The following is a 7,590-nucleotide window of genomic DNA, read 5'->3' on the forward strand; positions in this document are numbered from 1 at the left end:
CTTCCCTCCACCCCTAAGGTCTCTTCTTTGTGGCCTTACCTCCTAATTAATGAGTCTTTATCCTTCAATATCACTTCATGGTGGGAGTGGGGTACCAGCCATACTCCCTTGATTCCCCCCTTTCCTCACTCTCCAATTTTTCCTTCTTTTGTGACATCATCCTTGCCACATCCCCAAACCCCCATAGGTACTTTCTCTTCTGTACCTTTCTATCTCCTCATTAGAATTTAATCTCTGTAAGGGAACGAGCCATTTTGTTTGCTTGTATTTCTAGCACAGTGCTTGGCACATATTAAATGCTTAATAAACTATCTATCTACTTATCTACCTACCATTCTATAAATCTACCAGTTAATCAACCTATTTAGCAATCTATCTATCATAATGAGATCTGGGATTTGACTATATACTGAAGTATAAATATTTAGGGAGAGGCCAATATTAATTTATATATAGTAATGCTTTGAGTTTTATAAAGTTGTTTCCTCGTGAAACTCCGTGAAGTCATCAGTACGAGTAATGTTTCCATTATACAGATGAGCAAACTGAAAGGTTGAGTGTTCTGATTATGATAATATACATAGTAAGTTTTTGAAGATGAATTTGAACTCTGGTCACCCAAGTTTAAGTCTAGCTCTCTTTCTTCTGTACCTCAACACCCAGTTTATTGTATTGGACAGATTAATTTTATATTAGTGCTTTAAGTATGTGTCATGTACCCAAAGGTTTTGGTATGTATGTATGTTGTTACTTTATTCATCTTGCCTTTCAAGAGGTAATATGGCACACTGGAAATTATACAGTTGGGAATCAGAAGACTTGTATTTAAATTAAGGGTCAGCAATGTATGGCTCTTGAGCCATATCTGGCTCCACCTCCTGACCGACCAGTCTGGGCAGAGCCCCAGGATGTGCCCCAGGGGGCCCTTCAGCCCCTGCCCCACATTCCAGCACCTTTCACCTCCATCCTCCTCCTTCAGCAGGCGTTTATGGCTCTCACGGCCAAAAAGGTTGCCGACCGTTGATTTAAATACTGACTCTAGCCTTAACCTCTCTAAATCTTGGTATCCTCTTCTGTAAAATAGGGATTACAATAATATTTATGCTGTCTTGTGAGTTGTGGTGATGAAAGATGCTGTGTATACCTTAAAGTAGTACATGAGTATGAGTTATTATTATTGTGAATAAAGCTGTTTAAAGCTTGTGTGTCCTTGAGGGCACGTAGGAGGGTGAAAGAGAAGAGGAATAGTGGTCAGGATCTGGCTATCTGGAAATGTCTGTGGCAGTTTGAGAGTACAGGGTTAATCATCAGAGTGCAAGTAAGGTAGAACCTTGGGCTTTGGACTAATCAGGATGTAGAATAGATTATTCAGAGAGGGCATTAGTCCAGTTGTGTAGTTATATAGCTTTAGGACCAGATGCCTCCCCTTCTCCCTTTGGATGGGGTTTAGACAAGATTCAAATGACCAGAAGCTAAAGGTTTTATCAGGGTTTGGGCTTGTGTCCTTGTTTTTTGGACACCATTTCCTTAACAAGAGTTCTTAAGGAGGTTTTCAGAAAGAACTAATTTAGCTTCATCTACTTTATTTCTTCCATCTCCAATTCTTTCTCTATGACTTTTTTTTTTAGTTGAAGGCAAATTCAGGTTAGTTCACTTTTGAATTTTACCATATTCCTTGAGATAATTTGAGAAACTCTCTGATGTCATAAAAAAAATCACTTCCTTAAGTGATTAATGATCCATTTTACTTCTTTGTGAGGGCTGTTAAAGAAAGGATTTTTGTTCAGATATGAATTGAAATAGATGATCTGAGATTCTAATTCTGCAGATCTGCCATATCCTAACAGTTGATTAGCCACTTTGATTTCTTTTTAGACAAATAAACAAAAATGAGTGCCATACAACTTTTTTTCAAACCAAAGTCATTGTTCTGAAAGAAATAGAAATCAGACCAAGAACTTTGCTTAGGGTTAATACTGAGGACCTTCTATGTAGTCATTTAACCTGAAAAGACCCCATAAACATTTTATTTTCATAAAAAAAGGTAAACTTAACTCCTTTAGGTCTTAGGAACCTATTCTGCACCCTGGTCCTGGGGAAACTTGAAAAATACAGTTTTGTAGTAAATAGGGCCTCCTTTTAGTATCAGAAATTTTCTCTTTCTTTGAATCTTATAGATTATATGTCCCTTTATTTGAAGCCAAAAGGCCCTAAAACTCTAAGCAAAGGAAAAAAGAGGGTTGCACAATTAACTAATGGATTTCAGACTGACTGGGCAGTCAGTTCAGAGGAATTCAAGCAAAAACCTATTTTTTCTCTCTAATCATCTGGATCGCATAAACCTTTATATAGTTTTGGTTATACTAATTTGACCAAAGCAAATACTTATTCAAAAATTCCTAAAATTTGCTCTATTCTTTTATTTTCTCAGAACTTTTGTCTCCTTTAAAAAATTGATATTCTTTCCTATTTTTCCCCTTTCCTTTATTCATTCTCTCCTTGTCACTCTTTAGTCACATAAATCCTCATTAAATTTTGGTCCTTGATGTCAAATTAACTTGACATACTTGGGGAAATTGACAGTTATAAGATTACAGTCTTAGAATATATTAACTTAAAAAATAAAATCATTGAAACATTGTTAGCTCAGTTACTGAACTGCAGAATTAGGACCAGAGGACTGATAGGACCAGAGAAGGACAGACAAATTTTGTTAAATCTTTCTGTGTCACAAATTTTGAAATACCTGTGCTTTAGGAATTTCTCTTATGATGACAAAGTGTTAGAAGTTAGAGTTTGATTAGGAAAGTTTTTGTTTTGGGGGCTCTGAATAATAAAACCATAGGGTAATGAAAGCAGAAGAAATTTTAGAGATTGTTTAGTCCAAATTCATGATTTTGTGGATCAGTAAACTGAGTCTCATATAGAAGTGACTTGACCAGTTACATACCTACTAAGTGGTAGAGCTGGAACTCAAATTAACTTTTGATTCCAAGTATGATGATCAGTTTTTAAAGAAAATATTCTGAACTTTAATGTCAAATAACATGAGCATTTCCATATACCTATAAAACAGAAAAGTTGATTGTTGTACATAAAATGATAATCTCTATTGGTAATACCTTGCTTTCCCTTTAAATATAATAAATTCAACATGAAATTTTACCCCCTCCTTGCAACTTTCAAAGTTGTCCTATTTATACTTTTTTCCCCCTGACTGTCCTCTTCTTTTCAGTGCATTTAGAAGTATTTTTTTGGCTATTTCATCTCTACTTGTCCTCTTTCTTTTATAGCATTCTCACTGGAAAAATAAAGCCTTGTAAGAAATATGCATAGTCAAGCAAAAGAAATTTCTACATTGCCATATATATGTGTGTGTGTATGTGTACATAAACATGCATATCTATGTCTCAGTTTGTACCCTGAATCCATTATTCCTCTGTGAGGAGGTAGATAACATTTTTCATTATTGGTTTCCTAGAATCATGATTGGTCATTGTATTGATCTGAGTTCTTTAAGTCTTTCCAAGCTGTTTATCTTCATAGTGCTGTTACTATATAAATTGTGTATAAATTGTTCTCCTGGTTCTGCTCAGTTTGTGTTGCATCAATTTGTAGAAGTCTTCCTTAGTTCCTCTAAAACAGTCCTTTCCATCATTTCTTATGATATAATGTAATTCCACTATATATTGACATATAATAATTTGTCCAACCATTCCTTAATTGAAAGGCACTCCTTTTGTTTCTAATTCTTTACCACTACAAAAAAGTGCTGCTATAAGTGTTAAAAAAATACTTAAGAATTCTTTTCTTCTAACTTTGATCTCTTTGAGGTGTGGGACTAGTGATGATTCTTCTAGGTCAGTGATTCCCAAAGTGGGCGCTACCGCCTCCTGGTGGATGCTGCAGCGAATCAGGGAATCAGTGATGGCCACACTTTTTTTGTATTACATTTTTCTGAGTTTAATAAATAGTTTCATAATATTTTTTCTGGAAAGGGGGCAGTAGGCCAAAAAAGTTTGGGAACCACTGTTCTAGGTCAAAAGGTATGCAGAGTTTAGTGATTTTATAGTTATAGTTTCAAAATGCTTCCTATCTACTGATTTCAAACTCCTCCAACAGTATGTTAATGCACTTCTTTTTTTTTTTTTTCTGGTGCTTCTTTAACAATTGTTATTTCCCTTTTTTTTGCCATCCTTGCTTTACATTTCTTTAATGATTGTTGTTTTGAAGCATTTTTCATATTTCTATGGATTGTTTAGATTTCTTCCCTGGAGAATTGCTTGCTCATATTCTTTGCCTCTTTATCAATTGAGGAATGACTCTTATTTTTATAAATTTGAATAAATTATTTATATGTCTAAAAGTGAGATATTTATTGGAGAAGCTTCTTGCAAATATTTTTTTTCACAGTCAAGTATTTCCCTTCTAAGCTTAGTTGTGTGATTTTGTTTATTCAAAAACTTTAAAATTCTAGGTAATCAAAATTGTTTACTTTATCTTTTGTGATTGTCTCTATCCCTTGTTTGTGATGAATTCTTCTCTTATCCATATATCTGAAAGGCATTTTTTTTCTCTTTTACTTTAGTCATGATTTTATATCTAAGACATATATATATACATATATATGCATATATATGTATATATATATATATATATATTTATTCATTTGGAGCTTATTTTCATTTAGGTTGTGAAGTATTTGTCTAACCCAATTTTTACCAGAATGCTTTCTAATTTTCTCAGAAGATTTTGTCAGATAATGATTCCCTACCTGGGTATTGAGAGTCTGAGTTTATTAAACACTAGGTTCTTAAGTTTGTTTGCTTCTGTATATTATACATCAAATCCATTCCACTGATTAGCCTCTCTATTTTTTAAATCATAATTGCTTTTATTTTATTTATTTATTGTCATTAATTCATTTATTTATTTATTTAAATGATTTTTTTTTTATTTTTAGAAAAATTTTCCGTGGTTACATAATTCATGTTTTTATTTTACCCTTCACCCCCTCAAACCCCCCTTCACCCCCCCCCCCATAGCTAACTCGCATTTCCACTGGTTTTAACATGTGTAGTCAGTCAAAACTTATTTACATATTATTGATAGTTACATTGGTGTGGTCTTTTCGGGTCTACATCCCCAATCATGTCCTCATCAACCCAAGTGTTCAAGCAGTTGTTTTTCTTCTGTGTTTCCACTCCTGTAGTTCTTCCTCTGAATGTTAGCCTCTCTATTTTAAAAAAAGTGTACCAAATTATTTTGAGATTTACTGATTTGTAGAATAGATTGAGATCTGGTACTATAAAAAGGGGCCCTTCTTTCATACTTTTAAAATTATTTATATTGACTTTTTATTCTTCCAGATAAATTTTATTATTTTTTCTAACTCAATAAAGTAATCTTTTGTTATTGTGATTTGTATGGCATTAAATAAGAGAGTTGATTTTAGTAGTATTATAATTTTTATTACAATGGCTTGGCCTATCCATGGACAATTGTTATTTCTCCAATTGTTTAGCTGTGTCTTTTTTCTTTTTAGTTTTGTCTTTGTTTCTGAAAATAGTGTTTTGTACTAGTTTCATATAGTTCCCAGGAATGCTTTTGCAGATAGGTTGCCAAGTATTTTATACATTCTGTAGATATATTTTTTTTTGTAATTCATGTTTTATTTTCAAAAAGGTCAACAACAGAACAATTAGTCTGTTATGCAGTAGAGTGTAAATGTGTAGCTCAGCAAGTGATGGTGTAGCTTAATTTTTCAGGGCTTCATTACATTTTTTTAAAGTTCCGCTTTCTCCTGTCACAGTAGTCCTTGAGCATCACTGCTTGGTGCTGGATTCTAGCAAGTCTTTTGCTTCATTTATTTTGGTTGCAAAACAGGGAGATCCACCTTTATCTGGGTGATTCAAAATCATGATTCTCCTGTGAGCTGTTCTAATCTTGGCCTTGCCAGCAGATGGGAGGAGATTGTATCTTCTTTGCAGTTTCTGTGATTACTTTGAGAGGCTTCCAGATTTGAAATGCATAGCGACCTGCAGATGCAAAGGCTGCAACCCCTAGTCCCACCGCTATTAGAGTCCTGGCCAGCCCCTGGTCGAAGTTGGACTCGGGCGTTTGGCTGCGGGGGACATATACTCAGCACAGTATAAATTCTCATCAGCCGGACCAGCAGACTGGGCAGCCATGCCACTGTGGGGCTAACATCACGCTGCATGCGGGCCATGCCATTCTATAGATATTTTAAATGGAATTTCTCTTTTTATATCTTCCTGATAGGTTTTGTTGGTAACATAGATATGCTGATGATTTGTGGATTTATTTTAAATTCAACAACTTGACTAAAGTTATAAGTTATTCAATCTTTAAAAATTGACTGTGTAAGGTTCTCGAAACCATCATAGAATTGGCAAAAGTGGTAATTTTGCATGACAAATTATTTTTAGAGAAACAGATTCCTATGAAAAACATTAAAATAAGAAAGAACGGGAAAAAGGAAGGAAGGAAAAGGAGGCAGAACATAGGAAATGCCTTTTGAACTTGGAGTAGAAGGAATAGGTGCAATCATTTCTACTGGAAATTCCCAGAATTCAGAGTGTTAAAAGAGATAAGGATATATTATATTTTCGATATGTTCTTCCAATATTCACTCAGATTGATCTAGTGATTAGCACGCATGCCATTTAACCAATTAAAATCAATTAGCTTTTATAAAGGAACCCCTTATTGAAAGGTTTATCAAGAATAGAAGCCTCCTCAGAACCTTGGTGGTACTCTTTCCTATACTGCCTTAATTCTTAGGGAGAGTGGAGTTAACCTTGAAAAAAAACTAAAAAAAAAAAAAATAATTTGCCCCACAAGTTCACTTCTGAAGGTAAGGCAAGGCAAGAAGCATTTATTAAGATCTTCTTATGTGCCAAGCACCATACTCAGTCCTAGGAATACAAATATAAGAAAAGAAGAATGCTCCTAAAGAGCTTATATTCTAATGCAGGAAGACAATTTAGAAAAGGGAGCCAAAATGCCTAGGTTTTTGGGGAAGATACTTTGGCAGAGGCATAGAGGTGAAGTGTGGAGACTCAGAAACAGAGCTGGGAGGGAAATGAAGCATGGCTGGTCTGAGCTCTTCCCCAAAATGGAAGCCCTGGGAGGAACTCACTGCTGGGAGAAAGAGAATGGAATGGAATAAACTGAGCTTTTATTTTATAATCCCACACTGGCCAGAATTTTGAAGGCTCATGTCTAGACTACCTTCCCCTTTGACAGTGTGACTACTGTTTGTGCTAGAGTGCTGAAACCTAGAATGAGAATGTGGTTTAGGGAATGTTGGCTAAAGAATAGAGTTGGGTTACTTATAGCACAGCTGTGGAAATTTCCTTATCCATCAGCTAAACTGGGACCAGCAACTTAGAAGTAGCTATTTTTCCTTGTGACCCACAATAACAAGAATGCTACACCTGCCCCAGCAGTCTTTTGACCATTTTACCTAGATGGAAAAGTTCAAAAGAAAAGAAATTCATTCCAATATTTTTGAGTATTCATTTCAAGTTACATTGAAAGAAGAAAGATAGACGACCTTGCAATCTA

General features: G+C 34.8%; 1 pseudogene; it reads right to left on the reverse strand.

The window, feature by feature from the left end:
• Positions 1–5,809: 5,809 nt before the first annotated feature.
• Positions 5,810–6,191, reverse strand: LOC123240093 (annotated as a pseudogene).
• Between the last annotated feature and the right edge of the window lie 1,399 nt (positions 6,192–7,590).

Source organism: Gracilinanus agilis, chromosome 3 (genome assembly GCF_016433145.1).
Source record: "Gracilinanus agilis isolate LMUSP501 chromosome 3, AgileGrace, whole genome shotgun sequence".
In the NCBI taxonomy this organism is placed as follows: Eukaryota; Metazoa; Chordata; class Mammalia; order Didelphimorphia; family Didelphidae; genus Gracilinanus; species Gracilinanus agilis.